The sequence below is a fragment of the Mytilus californianus genome, unplaced genomic scaffold, assembly GCF_021869535.1.
Source record: "Mytilus californianus isolate M0D057914Y unplaced genomic scaffold, xbMytCali1.0.p SCAF_23, whole genome shotgun sequence".
NCBI lineage: Eukaryota > Metazoa > Mollusca > Bivalvia > Mytilida > Mytilidae > Mytilus > Mytilus californianus.
Genome location: NW_026262672.1, coordinates 2,136,210 through 2,156,973, shown reverse-complemented (window position 1 = coordinate 2,156,973; position 20,764 = coordinate 2,136,210).

Sequence of the window (20,764 nt, the reverse complement as noted above, 5' to 3'; positions counted from 1 at the left end):
TTATAAGTGGTAAGTTGAATTTAAACAATGTCTTTATCAAATGAAGACAGTTTCTGTACATTACTAGTATGTTAATATTTTGTACAAAAATATATATCCCAAGCAGTCCTCCCCCTATATAATGTGCATCTAGGACTGTAGATATTATCCCCACTGTATGCTGACTTATGTGTCTTTAGGTTCTGCTTAATGTCTATAGTAAAGCAGTTCGCACAATATATAAAATGTATGTAGAACTGTAGAAAGGATCTCCCTGATAAGAAAAGTCATTATCCAATTTTTAAATGTTTACCATATCTTGAGATTGCTTATTCAAACTTTGTTTTATCTTAACAAGACCTCACAAAATTTATTGTCGATTTAAAACTAGCTATTTATTCCAATGTAAAAATTATAGTCCAATAAACAAGGATATAAGGCTCTTGTGACTACTACTTCATACATCTATATCTCAGTCCTGGTCATATGTTATGTGTATCTTGGACTGTAGATTTCATCTCCAATGTAGTACACTACCTAACAACATGTATGGATGTGTCGGGTCTTGTTATCAGAAAGTTAAACTATCCCAAAATGAAGTGAAATACGGATGTTCAAATTTGTCGCTACTATTGAAGAAAACCAGAGATATTAGACGACTAACATACCTCCTACAGACAATCATTTCAGGTCAAATTAATCAAAACAAGAAAAGTACACGACCAAATACATAATGAAGAACTGAGTAATTAAATAAAAATGACGCCACTCACATAAAAAATCTGAGCCTTTCAAAACAAACTATACGGGTATGTTTTTCCCGCTGTAATGTTGCTTAAAATTGCTTACATTCACTTCATTTGAACTTGAGTCTCATTGGCGGCTTTTGTTACTTTGCGGAACGGAAGTTCATTTAAGGTACCCATAGAGGGCATCTATAAAAATTTCAAAAAATCTTTACACAAAACAAACTTTAAATTTCGCCGTTTATGGTTTTCAATATAATGATATCACAATTGTATACTAAATCTCATCTTCATATGTAAAATGTGAAATAATGTATAATATTGGGAAATATCCTATAGATGTACTTTCATGTCCTAATAAATTATTAATTTGACGTATTGGCAGGTCAGAGAAAAATGTCTTACTCCTTTCATTCATTATGATATTTAAGAAGACACACCTCCCGTCGTCCTTTCCGGTGATGATTTGAAACATTGATTCTGATTTATACTTTTTAAATTTGTTTTTCCGTTCCGTTCTGCAAAATACCAATTGCTCGAAGGAATTGGTGTTTAACGGAATCAACGGAAACCGACATCTATGTACAAACAGTATGATTCCTTTATTTTTGTCTAACACCTCATGTTTTAAATAAGTGGTTAGTGTTTTAGATATACATTCAATAACCGAATCAATATTTCATATGAAATAGGCAAGTCAGACAAAAAGTATTAATCTTTTCATTCGTAATTATATCGAAGAAGGACGGACCTCCCGTCGTCCTTTCGGACGATGATAAGAAACCTTGATTTTGATTTTTCACAGATGTACGGACAAAGTAAAACTTACACATCCACCCACAAACCCCACACATATGGGGCAAACAAAAAAGTACCGACGCTTATAATTCTGAATACCATAACTTCCTATTTTCATTTCTGTTAATATTTAACTGTCCACTTTTTCGTTCAATTTTTGTTGTTTTTATCACGTCAGTTTTCTATGACAAATTACAACTTTGCCATAAACTTTTTTATAATAGATGTAAGAAGATGAATGAGTGCCAATGAAACAACGCTGCCACTTCACCATCGTGTCAATGCTTGGGATGCAACTGATGCTGATGATGAAACTGGTGATGGTTGAGGTATTGGTGCTGACGGAGACAATGACAGAGTTCCAGCCTGTACATGTAAAGTACAAAATTTAAGTTAGACTTCTTTTATAATCAATAATCAATCAGTGATAACTGAATCCATATGTTAAAATGGAATAGTGTGTGCATGATTAGTTTAAAACTGCGCTAATAATAATGTTACCTGATGGTTTCTGGGGAGAGGCAATTGTAACTCCTCCCTCCGTCGTCTTTACACTTGTTGGCACGTGTCGCAGGTGTATGTTGTCTGCTGTGCTTCCTGCCTGAATAACTATAAAACAAGATATAGAATTGTGTCAAAATTCGTTCAGATGTTAACTTATGACATAACATATATTAGATTAGACGGTTGGTTGAATTGTTTTACTCTTGTCATTTTGGAACCCTTTATAGCTTGCTGTGTGAGCTAAGGCTCCTTGTTGTACATTGTGACTTGGATAGAGAGTTGTCTAATGGTACTCCTACCACATATTCTTATTTCTATATAGACTGAGTATATGTTGAACAATGTCAAACCATTTAAATAAAAAAAGACACTAAGTGGTAATTGATTCAGTTGAAATTATCCTTAATGAAAGCATTGTCATGACATAAAACAATGAGGTTTTATATATCGAGAATCTGATATTTCCATACCTCTAGATGCAACTTCCTCTTGTGAACCATAAAGGAGTCTGTTCGCTTATACTCCTTCCCACACACGTCACAGGGATACTTGATTAGTAAATGTGTGCTTCTAACATGCGTCGACAAGCACCCTGAGCTGGCATAAACAAGGAAACAATGGCGGCAATTATGCATCTGACGAAAAAAAACTTTATTTAAAATATCTTCTTCTAAATTGAAATGTTATTGTGACATGAATGATAAAAAAGAATCTCACCGATATAAAATATGATTGAGGAATGCAAAATGAGGCTTCTCATACTGTATGACAACCCTCAACAAACATTATTGATACAAGGTCTCTCTTTATATACAAGAAATCGTTCGAGACAACAATTGGTTCATGGGGGATACGAAATATAAAGTAGTAAATAAATAAGACACGCAATGTAAACTGCCTTTCTCAAGATTGATCGATTGATTGATTGTTGGTTGCTTAACGTCCAGTGGCAAATATTTCATGCATATTCAGGACGAGATCAAATTAACAATAAATACAATAGGTAGATCCGATAACACAGGTCAACTGGGTTGCAGGTCGGGAAAATTTGGACTGCCACGGGAAAATGAGGGTATATTGGATGGGGACAGAAATGTAGTCTTACAACAGGCCACATACTGACCCCTCAATGAGTTGTTGCAAGGGTTTTTAACGTGCAGAGAGCGTGACATTCTCTCTTTACTAGGCATCGGATTCAACGTCCCCATTCTGACCGGACGTGGCTGCGTACTTGATACATCCCGCACAGCCAAACGGACGCCCCACTTTGGCAAGGGTTTTACTGCCGGTCGGAAGAAGACCTGAAGTGACCATATTTCTATTCCCCAGTCGTCATTGGGGAACCCTTCTCAAGATGTTTGACAAAACTCAACTGACTTACTTTAAAAAATTTTCTTTTTGTTTGTGAAAGTCGATCATGCGGAAGCAAGAGTCGTCCCGAAGACCTTGTTCGGGCGATTAGCTGTTTCGGGAAGGCAATTCTTCTCACAGTGTATGACAAACCTCAACAAACTTTATTGTCTCTCTTTTATATACAAGTAGTTGTTCGACACGCCAATTGGCTTAGGGACGATAAGAAATGGGAAGATGCAGGTCGACAGGCTTGATCACAATAAAATGATCAACTCACAGTATATGACAAAACTCAACTACATTTTTGTTACAAGAATGTCACTTTGTATCAAATCTAAAGTGCGGAAAAATTAATCTTGAAGTTGTTGGTCGACCATCCAGTTCTGGACGTCAATTACTTCCGGACGTCACGAAATATTAACAAGTACTGCAAAATAAATGAACTCTCTCTTAGTGTATGACAAACCTTAACTTTCAGCTTAATGTAGCAAATAATCAAACATAAATTCGGTAGTTGGCCTTGCATTATTCTACTGGCAATGGACTTTCAAGTCTTTTGACGGGTAATTGGTCTACCTTATCAATTCCAAGAGCATCTAGCCCAGATCTCCGGTCTTTTACAAATTGTCTTGGTGCAACATCGCTGAGTACTTCGCCAGTAAGTTCAGGACTGAGGACTCGAGGCAGCTTGCCGTTTTAGAGAAGACTCAGCGCTGAAAAATATAAAGAGAAAGTGGATCAAAGAACATGTTCTTCTCAAAAATGTGAGCTGTGATACGCTTGGTTATACTTTTCTTATGCCAACAATGGCGTCACGTGCAAAATATGGGAGTTATTTGCCGTATCATCATCCTTGATGTCAAACATTCTAACTCCAAAAAGGGATAGGATTACACGTAACTTGGATGCAACCATAAGAATTCAAGCATTGTTTAACTAACGACAACTTGAATGAGCTTGTAAATATGTTCAAGGGATTAATGGAAAATTGAAAAAATGAACTGCTATGACTTGTCTTATCAATTATATTAAGTTCAGTCTCGTCTTCGAATGCAATTTTTATTACAATTAATTCTTATTCAAATCTTCGCAATTTCCAAAAAATTGATGCATTTATTCCCAAAAAAGGGTAGAGGTAGTTTTGAAAAAAAAGACAACAATATCATTGAGAGCCAAGTGAATTTTATACTTCTGTCATACAAGTGAGAGGTTTAGCTAGCTATAAAACCAGGTTTAAACCACCATTTTCTACATACGAAATTGCCTGTACCAAGTCAGGAATATGGCAGTTATTGTCCATTCGTTTGATTTTGCTATTTTATTAGGGACTCCGTTTTAAATTTTCCACGGAGTGCAGTTTTTTGTGATTTTACTTTTTACATGCCAGAGTCCCGGGAGAAGTACCCCTACTAGTCTTTATAATTCTCAAATTCTTCTAACATGCAGATAACAAACTTTTCAACCTATTCTTTGGAGCTATGGAGCTGAAAATAACACTACATACACGCGTTTGCTCTCGTACTTACAACGACAGAACTATTTTTCCATTTTCGCTGTCATCCCAGGTACAAGAAGAACGTCCATCAGGTACGGTTTAAGATTTGTAAATTATTCATGATGAAATACAAGCAGTCAATGATACACACCTCGCAATCTTTATATCTTAAAGCTTTTAAGAAAACAAAGATTAAAACACACTTGCATCATGGCAATTATTACAAAAGCGGTGACATCCCGTTAGTCCGACAACCATTATTCAGACAGCCCACTACTCCAACATCCCGACAGCTTATTATTCCGACAATTCATCTGTCATAAGTGTATGGATAAATTTTTCTTCACAAAGACCAACTCTGTTCTCAATAACATGTGTGGTTATCCGTTTAGATTCCGATTATTCTTCTCATGCGGGATATTTGTCTCAGTGCCTTGGAGTTGATAAACATGCTCAGTCCTTATCCTTGCCCTCTTTCGTTTTACGGGTCCGGGTATTATAATTGTTTTTATATTTCGGCGTTTGTTTGTACACTGCCATTCTGTGCTGGTTTATTCCCCGGTTGTGTTTTATGTCTTGATTTTCTATTCAGTAGTTCTTCGGTTTTCTCCATTTCGTATCAAGGGTTGGATTATCCTGTCCACCCTCTTTGGTCGTAACACTTCAAATCCCGTGTATGTACAACTGATTTTTATTTAATTATTTCTCGGAAAATAGCGAGTCGGTCAAAAATGAGGAAAGTAAAGAGACAAATACAAACCTAGGGCCCAGAAAATAAGATGACATATTATAGGAAGAATTTTGTGCGCTGAAATAATGAACAACTCCAACTTGTACCAAGAACCCCATCGTGCGATTTGATGAATGTCATGTTCGTGAATATGAATCCACGAAATACGCAGATAGTACCTGGCATTTCCCATAAAGCTCGATCAGACATAGAGATGACACTTTATATATAAGTATGGATACCGAGTTTATATCCCGAGCTTATTTTAAAATGTATTGAAAACATGCTACTTTTAAAATGCAGTTAAGAGGGAGTCGGGACGGGTGAATGATAACAAAACTATTTACGAAAAACAAATATGACAGATATGAACCAACGACAACCACTGAACTACCGGCTACCGACTTGGACTACCATATAAAGAACATTCTGACCGGGCGTGGCTGCAAATTTGTACATCCCGCATAGCCAAACGGACGTCCCACTTTAGCAAGGGTTTTACTGCCGGTCGGAGGAGGACTAATGGTGACCATACTTCTATTCCCCAGTCACCCTTGGGGGTTTCTGTTTTGCTGATTACATAATAGAAAAGACGTTTTGTTTTCATCTGAATAATAGTTTTGACCAAAGATGTCAACACGAATACATTTGCGTACTTCAGACAAATTATTAACATGTACTAAATGCAACATCTCATCTTGTATGTGATCTGCAGACACGGAAAATACTCTCCCAGCTACTCATACGTTTTTTATTCTTCCAACTTCGATTATTCTGGCTCATGCTCAGTAGAAACGAGTTTTGGAATGTGCAGCCATCATACTTTGTTATGTCTTAAGCATTTAATTCCATTTCTTGCTGTTTTGTATGATTGTACTGTTTTGTGATATCACCTGTTCCATGCACAGCCTGCAAAATAGCTGCATTGCAGTCTTCAAATAGAAAGCAGCTCCAAGCCCACAACGGACCCCATTTAGCTACATTGTGAAGATTCAAGGTACAGCACTAGTGTCCATACAAATCTTCAAAGTCACGATAGAAACTGAGATTTTTAGCTCTGTCAATATCAGTGGTTGAAATGTTATCTAAAAGAAGAAAAATGCTTTCTGATAGCTTACAAAGATGCTCTAAGTATAAATCTGGCAAGATTCCTTTCAAGCAAGGAATTAATTAATAAAGCAACCATTGTAGTTCTGTGGCTTTAAAATTAGTACAATGCTTTTCTAAATCTCTAGATAAGCGCTCTATACAGTCTGGTGGTGTCATTTTCTGAACCCTTCTTCATATTTTATCAAGGTGTTTACCAACTAAATACGGGTTTTAGCTATTAGTTGCAGAAAACAATAATTTCATCACATACTTAGTTACTCCCAATAACACCCCATGCATGTAGTCTGGAACCAAGCCTTCTACAATATGAAAGTTGCTGAATGTTGACAATTAAGAAACTCCGCATACACCTTTTATCCTTTTCTGTGGTGTTGTCTGTTGACATGATTCTAGAATATCTATTGCATTCCTGACTGCAGGTCTGTCCTCTGGAGGGTGGTATGGATAGGAACGAACATGATCTTTTCCCTTTTTCACTACTTTCCTATGTTCTTCACATAATGAACAGCCATAATCCCCATTGTGCATGGACATGTTAGCTATGTACGCTTTAGCTTGCAAATCCACTGAAACACATATGATATATAGTTTAATGTTCAGATTATCATATCCTGTAGGAGATATTGAACATCCTTTCTGGTATAAAGTATGTAATGAACTGGCAAATGAGTAAATATATTGGACAACAGGAGGATTACCTTTTCCTTGCCAGATTGCCAGATTATTTCGTGAAAACCTTTGTACTGGTGGCTAAACATATCGGCCAAAACTTCACTTTAGAGGAGTTGTAAAGAGGGATGCCATCTGTATTCATTAGAGCACTAATACTACACTTATCATTTAAAAATCGACCAGCATTACACAGGTTTGTATAACCCATCCTTCATGTCATGGATAGTAATGTTTGTTGTTTTCTGTAGATGATTTTACGGACTTTTTAACTTTTTAGATTAATTCCCAATTATTTGATCTTTCTAGTATATGCTTTAATTGAAAAACAACATCTGCACTTACAAATGAACATCTAGGTTCACGATATTCTTTTTCCATAGCAGCAATATTTCCTTTGTATCTTTTTTCTTGACAATTGAGTGTTTGACATATGCAACTGTTTGGATCATCTGGGAATATGGCTCCACATAAGTCGTAAAAAAGCAGGATTCAAAATAGAAATAAAGACACAAGAAGATATTGTTCATGATTTGTCCACATATAGGGAAACACCTTGTAGGTTGAATTTTCAGGTTAAATTACTTTTGTATTACCTGCTTTCTTTAGCTTTCGGCCAAATGCTTTTAAAAACATAATGATTTCATCCTTCCCGTTTCGTAAAAAGTCAAATTTAACGCATTTCATGTTAGAATTACACAACATTTTTGTAAATATCCATTGAGCCAAAGTCATGTGGTGCAAATCATATGAATAAAGTATTCAATAGTGTATCATGCTTTCGGACGTGATAAAGCAGGTTCAGTTAGCTTATCTCTATATAATGACTTATCAATTGTATCAAAAGATATAGTTGCTCCTGAACCACTTTCTTTAAATTGTATTTTACTTGGTACAAAGTTTTTTTTTTTATATCGTTTACTTGTAAACCGATTTGTCTGAAACTAAATGTTTGAAATCGAATGTGCTTCGTGGAACTTTCTAATTAGCAATCCCTTTATTTATTCGAAGGACATCAGATTGTTTATGATTTCATTGTCTTCTATGGAAGAAAGGACAACCCGTTGCAGTCTTGTCGACGAATATAACCAATTCTCGAGAATTTGGATGAATCATGATTACTTCTCCACTATGACATTCCTCTCTGTCACTAAGTACAGGTATCGGAAACGTTGGCGGAACTGTTGGATCTCCAGCCCTATGCAGCCACAGTTCATGTGCGATATAATCTATGTCCGCTATTAATACAGGAAATTTCCGTCAGGAGTTAAACCAAGAATGTTATTTACTGCACTCCAAACACAGCAATTGTATTATCTTTGCCACTATATAAAGGACCCTGCAACCAAAGTTTCAAACGCCTGACACTACTGACAGTCTTCTCCCCGATGGACATTTTCAAATAACATTTGATTGATTGATTGTTGGTTGCTTAACTTCCAGTGGCAAATATTTCATGCATATTCAGGACGAGAACAAATTAATAATAAATACAAAAGATAGGTTCTGTAATAGGGGCGTCCGGGGTTAAGGTCGGCGAAATTTAGACTACCACGGAAAAATGAGGGTATATTGGATAGGGACAGAAATTTAGCCTTGCAACAGGTCACCTACGGACCCCTCAAAGAGTTGTTGCAAGGGTTCTTAACGTGCAAAGAGCGTGGCACTCTCTTTACACGAGGCATCGAATTTAACGTCCCCATTCTGACCGGACGTGGCTGCAAATTTGTACATCCCGCACAGCCTAACGGACGCCCCACTTTAGCAAGGGTTTTACTGCAGGTCGGAGGAAGACCAATGGTGACCATACTTCTATTCCCCAGTCACCCTTGGGGGTAGATAACATTTGATGCTTAGTCCATGTTAGTACCATAAACTACATATACCTTTTGTAAACCTAGGTCATATCATGCATTAAAACTTGTCCCCATGGGTGACTGGGGAATAGAAGTATGGTCACCATTGGTCTTCCTCCGACCGGCAGTAAAACCCTTGCTAAAGTGGGGCGTCCGTTTGGCTGTGCGGGATGTACAAATTTGCAGCCACGTCCGGTCAGAATGGGGACGTTAAATCCGATGCCTCGTGTAAAGAGAGTGCCACGCTCTTTGCACGTTAAGAACCCTTGCAACAACTCTTTGAGGGGTCCGTAGGTGACCTGTTGCAAGGCTAAATTTCTGTCCCTATCCAATATACCCTCATTTCCTGTGGCAGTCTAAATTTCTCCGACCTTAATACCGGACGCCCCTATTACAGAACCTACCTATTGTATTTATTGTTAATTTGTTCTCGTCCTGAATATGCATGAAATATTTGCCACTGGACGTTAAGCAACCAACAATCAATCAATCAATGCATTAAAACTTCCTAGATGCATCGGTAGATTTTGTGGTGTACATACGGCCATTAATTTATATTTCTTTTGATGAATTTTAATTAAACAATGTTCTAGAAATTGACATAAAAAAGAGATGATTTCAGCTTCCAAATTGTGAACCTTCCATTTCTATGTAACAACATTCAAGCAGCGCCTGGATACGGAGTATATATCTCCCAATTGATACAATTGATAGAGGGTTGCTGCTCACAAGGAAGCTATTAAATCAATAGTTCCAAATGGTGAAGTTGAAATCTTCCCTTCGTTAATTTTACGGACGCCATCACGAGTTGGTTGACTGTTATGGAATATCCGTTTCACAGGTGATATCGGATTTGATTTTGATTTTTGGTCTATTTCGTGGCGGCCAGTTTTTATTGGTGGAAAAAGCCGGAGAAAACCACCGACCTTCGATAGGAAAACTTACAATCCTAGTCAATTAAGATTGGAGTCGAGTGCACCCGCACGAGCGGGGTTCGAACTCACAATCTCAGTGTTGACTGGCTAGTGATTACAGTAGTAACTACTTAGACCACTTGGCCACCGATGCCCCCAGGTGATATCGGATATGTTCCTTATGTCGTAACTACAATCCCGTTCCCTTTTCACGAATGTGACCTACCGAAATAGACTATTCACCGGGTTTGTAATAACATGAGCAACACGACGGGTGCCACATGTGGAGCAGGATCTGCTTACCCTTCCGGAGCACTGGAGATAACCCCTAGTTTTTGTTGGGGTGCGTGTTGTCTAGTTTTTTATGTTGTTTCTTGTGTACTATTATTTGTCTGTTTGTCTCTTTCATTTTTAGCCATGGTGTTGTCAGTTTATTTTCGATCATTATTTGATTAGATCTAAAATCAGTATATGGTATATCACAGTTAAATAATGGGTCATCCAGGGCATTTTTTGCTTTCTGCTTTACAACCAAGTGTCCATGGACATGTATCGGCGAGCGTTATATCCAGTTACGTATGGCAGTAGCTCAGATACCCCTGAAACATGAGAGGTTTTAGACAATGGAGACTACTTACTAATGAAGAGCAGAGAAACAGAGCTTGCGCAAACACCTGAATCACTACCAAAGTCGCATACATCAACATATTAAAAAAAAATATTATAATAATATCTTTGTCCTCTTCCGTCATCATATGTGCCTGCAATAATTTAAATCACAGTTAAGGTAAACAAAATCAGTGAAGCGTTAAGTCATGTAGCACAGATAAAGATCAAGGGACAATTTTATCACCGGTCACACCTGGATCTGTAGAAAATAGTCGGAATTTTTCATTTCCGTCAAACCGTTATCCGGCATATCTATTGTTATGCCCAACTACGTACTGTAGCTTTAACGCATTTCGGTAAAGCATTTGAGCATACAGACTAATTCGAAGGCAACTGACAGAGACAACTTTAGCACTACAATCTTTGAAGTGGCTCAATGTTGCATTGTTCAGATAGCTCTCAATCTCATCTTTTTGAGAAGATTTCAACATGGTTAGATCTTTTCTAATATTTTCCAAAGCTTGGTCATTAGTTTTGTTATACATGTCAATGTCATTCTTAATGTTTTTCAGTTCAATGTTGTATGTTGCGATGGTAACACCTAACAAGGCTATTTCATTCTGGTTCTGAGATTCATTTTGGTTTTCATCAACATCCATGTCCATGTCCTTCTTCTCTATTTCTGTCTTTATTGTGTTAATCTCACTTTGTAATTCTAGTTGATTTCTTTCCAACTCTTTGTTTTTGTACTTCAAGTTCACCATATCCGTTCTTATTTTTTCATTGTCGTTTATTAGCCCTGAAAGGGCGCTTCTGTTTTCCTTGATAATTTCTTCTTTGAATTTGTCAAACTTCCGTTGAACTATCAGTTCTAAGTTTGAAAGTGATATACATTCTAAAAAAAAGAAAGAGGTGACGGATCAATATGAACTATCAGCTGACAAGAGTGTTTTTAATGTTTTGCTTTGTTTTTCTTGAGCATCGAGTATCTGTTCGTAATGGGTGATTAATAACTTTGCAATCATACAATTACTTCGTAAATAGAAAACACGATCTTATCCAAAACCATAGAGTGATCATTTGAGTTTGCCGGATGCGTTTTCTTGAATTATTTGCCTAACCCTGATATCATCACTTAACCTCATCTCTAAACTTATTCTTATCTGCATTTTACCCCCCTGTCCTTATTACCACTTGTCTCTTTATCTTCTCCTTATCCTCAAACGTAACGTTCTCTTAACCTTAAACTAAAATGAAATCTTATCGTATCCTTAGACATGACCTTATATTCAACCTTATCCTTATGGGTTAGGGTTAGGGTTAGATCTAATCTTATTCAAATCTTCACAAACATAACCCTAGCTCTAACCCTTATAATTTACCTCACCCTCATCCTCAGACTTTATAATTAGATTTTAGTTCGCATTTTACAGCTTTACCTTATTAGCACTATAACATTTTATTCAACCTTATCCCTATCATTCTACTTAAACTTAGATATAACCTTCAACCAAACATAATCCCCATCATTACCCTTACCCTAGAAATTAACCTTATATCCTTTGATATATCTTTATACTAACCCGTAATGTAAAACTTATCCTTATTGTTTTCCTTAAACTTAACCTAATCTTTATCCATAGACAACAACTTATACTATTCATTAACCATACCCTTACCCTCGAACTACTTTAACATCAAATTCTATTTCGTACATGTCGTTACTGAACGCCAGTCTAAGCCCAATCTTTTTTGTGATCGTCAATGATCCACCTCAACCTCAAAAGAGGAATGGTCGGTGGCCTATAGATGTTAGAATTGAATCAATAATAATTGAACTGTAGTGAATCACCCGATATGTGCCTTCTTAAGAGACAAATTGAAATAGCGACATAACATCACCCACATTTTTGGTGGGTTTAGTGTTCCTCAATCTTTATGTTGTGTTTGGTGAATTATTTTTTGCTTGTCTTTTTCTTTTTTAGCCATGGCGTTGTCAGTTTATTTTCGACTTATGAGTTTGAATGTCCCTTTGATATCTTTTGCCTCTCTTTTATGAGAACATAAGATTCGTTTTAGTCGTATGAAATTATATGTATCGTTCTCTCTTAGGACGATACAGTACGTCATTTTCCATTATAGGAAAGGAGGAGGAGGTATTCGATATTATGAATGCAATTATTTTTTACAAGACTATTGAAACTCAAACACTTCAGGTTTAGGGTTGAGGTAAAAGCAAAGATTCAACTTTCTGTTCAATATACTTAAAAAGGCAATAAATGTATCTCATGTCTCAATGATATGTTTTGACATTAAAACTTCGATAGCTTACCACTATCTGATTCATCATCAGAACTTTTGTAGTTTTCTGTTGATGGTGTTTCAGTTGGGTTTGCCATGACTCAATCTGAAAAAATAAGAAAAACGTTGGTTTGCCTTGTGATAACTCTTGTTTTGAAAACTCAAACTTTCAATCTACATTGCTTTTAGCCAGCAAGTTACCGCTGTTTAAAACTCTAACTTAAGCGACTAATTCGTCATTTAAAACTAACACGTATCCTTAAACTCTGTCTTCATTCTTAAATTTATCCTGGATCACATCTTGCAGTACAACGTATTCCCAATCATACCATCATTCCTTCCTGTAACATTGCGATGACTCATCTTTACCAATGAAGTTTGTGTTGTTCAATCTCAGTTTTCTATGTAGGCTGTTATTTATTTTTCGGTCGTTCTTCATTTTGCTATTCTGTGATATTATCAGTTCATTTTCGACTAATGAGCTTGACTAGCCAATATTTTCCAATTTTTTATTTACCCCAAGCTCTATTCCTAATTTCAGGATTGACAGTAAGCTCAATGTCCTCACAATAATTATATTAATAAAGGAGATCACTTTTACATGTTTACAAAAAGAAGCTTGTCTCGTCTACTTGAGGCTCATCAGTGACGCTCGTTTCAAAACAGTAAAAACGCAAAATCTACAAACGATACCCTTAACCTAGTGTTTTGTCTGGTGCATAATAATATCCCGGGTTAAGCATTGCTCTTTACGCAATTTTCAGTCAACTTAACTCTACTTCGATTACTCTGACCGGTTTCAACAATTGAGAAAAATGTATTCTCTTAAAAAAAAATGATAGGCACATTTCTATATCTAATCTAGAAAAGGTCTGAACTATGCTCAGTACATAAGTCAATATCCTTAACCTAGTGTTTTGTATTGACTAATCAGTTGATTCTGATAATATAGATATTTAGGCATTTATTAACATTTAGTTAGTCACTACATGTCGATGCTCCGAAAACTAACAATTGAAAACTGAAAGGTTCTATGGTCATATTATACAAATTGACTTAACTGGAGAATATTAATCAAATCAAATCAAACTTTTATTGCCATATAAACCAACTTATACGATTTGTGACAAAAACAACATTAATTTAATGACAAGAAAAAAGCATGTATAATCATATTAAACAAACTAATGAAAATAGTTCAAAATTCAATTATGAGTCCCCTATCCTTAGTGCCAATGACTTTTTGATAAAGGAACCTATGCTTTCTACCTGTTTTTGTGTTGATGGGCAAAGAATATTTATCATTTTTTTTTCATTTTCATTGAGGCTATCAAAATTTTCTATACTTTTAGCCTTTGTTAATTTTTCAATAAAGACTGGTCTAATGGAAGCGTTTTTCCTGCAATACAAAAGAAAATGTTTTTCATCCTCAATTGTATTGCAGGACTGACACAACCTGTTTTCCCTAGGGATTTTTAGGTGTCTCCCTTTCTCTATTAATAAATTATGATCACTTAATCTTAATTTAGTGATATTACGTCTATTTTCAAATATATTAGAGTTCAGATATGTTTCTATTTTATTACTTTGTTTTAATGTTTTATATAATATAAGTTTACTGCTATTATCTATTTTCTCAAATTTATGTTTATATAATTTTTCATAATGATTAAGGAGTTAAACTTTTAATTCAGTTTTAAGTGTTTTTATTTGGTTTAGATTCTTACACTCCTCAATATGTTTAAAATCTACATTTGCTTCCTTTGCAATGTTTTTTATATACGTAAACTATGTGTAACATCCTGCTGAGTCTAGATTCTTTGATAGAGTGAAAGCCTAATATAATAAGGGATTTATACAATTATTTAGAAGTCTTGTTAAATATAGTAAACTTTGGACCTTTATTTTTAATTCTAATGGATAGCGACTTAATTCTTTTCTAACTGCTAAATTTGATGCATTTTTTCGTGTTCCCAAAATATATTTACAAAATGATAAATGAAGTTTTTCAAAACAAGTTTTATCAGTAAAATCAAGAAAGTCAATTTCTTTATGGGATACATTTGCCCTCTGGACAGCTCTATATAATGTTATATATGTATTTATATTCTGAAACATTTATCAAATTTATATCTTTATATTTAACAAAAGATTGTTCTAATTTAATGTTTTTGTTTTGCAAAATCATAGTTTTAGTTTTGTTAACATTTAGTGTAAGTTGCCAGGTGTCACAATATTCTTCTAAATTATTTAAGCTATTTTGCAAACCTTGTTTATTTTCTGAAAGTATACGTAGATCATCTGCAAACATAAGACAATTTACCTCAAAAGAAACTAATTTTAAAGTATAATTATCATTTTTTGAGAGTTCACTTTCAATATCATTTATAAAAAGATTAAACAAAGAGGGGCTTAAAGAATCTCCTGGTTTCACCCCTCTTGATATTTCAAAAAAGTCTGAGTGCTGATTCTGCACTTTGATAGACGATTTAGTGTTAATATATTGTTGTTTAATAATATTATAAATTTTTTTACCAACTCCTAGGTTATAAAGTTTATAAAGGAGGGCTTTTCTCCATACGGAGTCAAAGGCCTTCCTTAGATCTACAAAGCATGCATATATTTTCTTTTTATTTTTATGTAAATATTTATTTATTAATGATTTTAATACAAAGACACTGTCAGAAGTCCTATGATTTTTACGAAAACCAAATTGACTTTTACTGACAGCAGCTTCCATTTTTTTTATAAGTCTTTCATTTAAGATAGCATTAAATAATTTTGGTAGACAATCTATTAAGGAGACACCTCTATAATTATTAGGGTCGCTTTTATCTCCTGCTTTGTGTAACAAAACTACAAATAAGTTTTGCAATGAAGAAGGATAAATACTTTTATTTAATATCAAATTAAAGAGTTTGACAATACTTTTCAGTGTTACATTTTTACTATATTTTATAACTTCATTTATTATATTATCTGGACCTGATGATTTACCCTTTTTTAATCTATGTATTAAATTTTTAACCTCTTTACATGTGATGGGGGCATCAGTTTCTTCTTTAAATTCTATGTTATTCTCAAACTCCTTTAATTTATTAATGATATAAAATCGACTTACCATTTTAGGTCTCATTGTAATCCAGCACAATTCGTACGAAAAAAACAGAAGAAGATTTTGAATACAAAATGTATAAGAAGCATGAAGTTGCGGATACGAATAAAAAAGTAGAATATGAATATCGTTAAAGTATGTGTATTCAAAATGATACCCGAATGTTATGCAAAACGTTTGAACTTGATAATAATGTGAAATTAATTAGTTTTAAATTATTTATATTTAGCCTTTTATGATTTACTGTTAATCTTTAAGTGGTTTTCGGTTTTGCTATGGTTTTGTCAGTTTGTTTAGGACTTATGTGTTTCTGTCTCTTATCTTAACACCAGAAGATATACATATTAACCTTGTTCTTAGTGTGAAGAATATTTCTACTTAGTTGTCGTCGTCAAAAACAAAATAAACAAAATCAAGACTGTGCAATTGGCAGTAAACTATTAAATCATCAAAGCCGACCTCACAAAAAATAGCTATGTATTCTACTCCATTTAACATAAAGTCCAGGGCATCAAGGTCTTCATTTTGACAAAAAAGTGATAGCTTGTGTAAATTTGATATGAGATTCGAATCCAAAGGATAGTTCAAATATTCCATTATTCAGAGCTCCATCATATCCACCTGATCAATTATACATTTTGTGGAAAAAAAAGAAGTTCTGTCTAACCCTTACCCTAACCCTTACCCTCAAATATTCCTACGTCAGCCATATCACAACCATAATATACCCTTCTGTCTAAGTCTACACCCCGATTTTGTCTATAGGCCTAACCCTAACCCTTTGGACTTATCCGATACTATATTATTATCTTACGTTTATCAACAATCATTCCTCAATCATATCTTTATTCTCAATTCTTTTTATGTTTAACCTTACCCTCAGACATAATGTTATACTTAACATTATACCTATCATTACCCTTAACCTTATATCTTTCCTTATCTTCTCCTTTTAGACCTAACATTGTACTTAACCTTATCCTTAAACTAATTATTAAACTTATCCTAATCCTTAGGTGACTTATAATATTGGATTTTATTTCGAACATATCGTTTCTACACTGCAATCTTAACCCACTCAAACGTTTACACAATACAGAAATGCATTGCTTCCATGATAAATGAATATGTATAACAAGTAGAAAGCATCTAATTTTATATGACTTTAATTTAAAAATAATGCAAAGTTTTTGTAAATGGAATACAAGATATTATCCAAAAATGTGGAGTGATCATACATTTCTTTCTGTGATCCTGATCCATTTGTCTGACATACTATTTCAACCGTATACAATGACTTATATTGAACTTTGGACTTCTACTATATTATAATCTTAAGTTTATCAACACTCACTGCTTAATCTTTTCTTTATCCTCAAAAGTAATTTTATACTTCATCTTATCGTCAGACGAGATGTTATAATTATCAATCATTAACCTTAACCTTATAATTATCATAATCTTTGTCCTTAGACGTAATCTTATACTTAACCTTGTCCTCAGACATAATTGTGTACTTAACCTTAAACATCTCATTACCCTTAACTTCATCTTCATCCTTAGACGTAACCTTATCCTTAACCTTATCCTGATCATCAGACTACTTTAATATTGGATTTTGTTATGTACATGATTACATGTTCAACTTGCAGATTTATAATAGATCTGGTGTTCTATTCTCTTTTCACTGAACCCATTAGGATACTTCTATTGATTTGTTTATTCATTCAAACCTTATTTATTCTACCTTCATGGATAATGCCTTTTCAATTATCGTATAATGAAAAACGTTACTTACTAATCTCTCTTGAGGCTACAACCTTGGTACTACTCGCAAAATACTGGAAATTACCTGAAAAAGGGAATAATAAGCGGTATTATATATCAAACAAAGTTTAAATACATTGAGGAGCATGTGTATATAAACAGTACACTAGCCAGAATTTTGGACAAACGTACATTCAGGCACACGAAAAGTGTCAGGCAATTTGTTGAATAGTGTCATCAACAAATCAATAACATAACAACACATGGTTTGCTGTTTAAAATGTTTTGAAAAGGTGGAAATCAAAAGATAGGTCATTGTGTTTAAAACTTGCATAGAATCAAAATTGTTAATCATTGTTTTACGTTTGGAATCGTAAAAAATCACCTTAGGTTAAGGTTAGGGTGAAGGTTAACATAATACTTAACCCTGAATTTAACCGTCGACGTATTTTTTTTTTACTTAACCGTATCGTCATCTTTACCCTTATTTGCATTATTAACCTAATCCGTATTCTGTGACGACTTCTCATATTGTATTTATTTTGTACATATCGTTTCTACACCAAATGCTTAATCCAATCATTTTTTACATCGTTTACACAATACAGAAATGCATTGTTTCCAAGAGAAATGGACTGTATTGCAAGTCAAAACCATTTTATTTTACTTGACTTAAATTTAGCAATAATGCACAGGTTTTGTAAAATGAATACAAGATCTTACCCAAAGGTGAGGAGTAATCAAACTCGTCTCTGAGTGTTCCTTGTCCGTTTGTCTGATCTACTATCTCAACATTACACAATGACTTATAATATATAGACTTATTTGCTATTATATTCTAATCTTAAGTTTATCAACACCCACTGCATAATCCTATTGTTAATCTCAAAAGTAATTTTATTCTTAACCTAACCCTAACCTCGTTTCAACACTGCAATCTAAACCCAATCATGTTTAACCTTATACTTAACCTTATTCTTATCATTACCCTTAACCTTATACGTAACCTAATCCTTAGATGTTACCTTGTACTTAACCTCATCCTTACCGTTAAACTTATCATTAACCTTGACCTTATCATCAGACGACTGTATTATTGTATTTTACTTCGTACATATCGTGTCTACATAGTTATCTCAACCCAATCATTTTTGTCTTCGTTACACAATACAGATATGCATTGCTTCCCAACAAATTGAATATGTTTGGCAAGTAGAAAGCGTCTTATTTTACACGACTATATTTTAAAATAATGCAATGGTTTTGTAAATGGAATATTAAAGAGTTATCATACTCGTCCTTGTGTATTTATGATTTGTTTGTCTGAAATACTATCTTAACCTCATACAATGACTTATACTAATCTATAGACTTATCCGCTACTATATTAATATCTATAATCTAAAGTTTATCAACACTCACTCTTTACACATCTCTTACTCTTCAAAACTAATTTTATACTTATCCTTGTCCTCAGACTAACTTATACTTAACCTTATCTTCATCCTCAGACGCAATCTTATACTTAACCTTATCCTTATCAATTCCCTTAGCCTTATACTAGTACTTAACCTAATCCTTATCGTTACCCTTAATCTTATACTTAACCTTATCCTTATCATTACCCTCAACCTTATACCTAACCTTATCCTTATCATTACCCTTCACCTTATACTTAAACTTATCCTTATCATTACCCTCAACCTTATACTTAACCTTATCCTTATCATTACCCTTAACCTTATACGTAACCTTATCCTTAGACGTTACCTTGTACCTTACCTAATCCTTATCATTACCCTCAACCTTATACCTAACCTTATCCTTATCCTTAACCTTATACTTAAACTTATCCTTATTATTACCCTCAATCTTATACTTAATCTTATACTTAAACTTATCCTTATCATTACCCTTAACCTTATACTTAAACTTATCCTTATCATTACCCTCAACCTTAAACTTATAGTAAGTCTTGTTAAGAGAGCGTTCTGTAACTTTATGAATTTCGAGACTTTCTCGTAGAGTAATGCATTTGTGAAATACTTACGAATTAAAAAAAGAAAATTATTCAAACAAATGCAAATAATGTATCAATAATACTAACCCCAAGATAACCGCTATAATATCAAATTTGACGGTGTCAGAAGTTCAACCTCATGTTTCTTACGGTTATATCACCGAATACAACTTTTAGTAATAATTTAGAATAAATCTGCGCTCGGTTGATAATTACTATTTATACGATTTTAAGCTTGTTTCACAATACATGTAGGAACCGATGATCCTTAAAGAGAACGTGTGTTTGTTTGCTTGTAAGTTGTCATTGATAACGACGTTGTCTGTATTTTTCCCTCAATTGTTTGGCATTAACCGCTTTAGATCATTCTCTTCTTCTTTCTCTGAATAACTAAAAGATATCCAGGTAGATTGATGACATTTTCATATATCAATTTACAGCTCCTTGAAAATTTGACATACTGAAATGCACTGATTGTTCAACAACCATTGAATGGTTTATTGATGTCAAAGACGAGTACCTATCGTATGAGTCTAATCATCGACCTCCAGGTGCAGAAAACCTGCCTGTCAGGACATTCTCTTCTAAAGACGTAGTGGAAGGAGAACATGGACGACGCATGTACACAATTCAAAATCTGCTACCTGAAACATATTATGAATTTAAACTGCGTTCTGTTTATAAAGATGCCAAAAGCCATTATTCGGAGTCTAAAACCAAGCAGACACTGAAACTAGGTACTGAAAGCTTTTATTTTTATTTCCATTTAATTGATCGTTTAACGTAACACAAATTTAT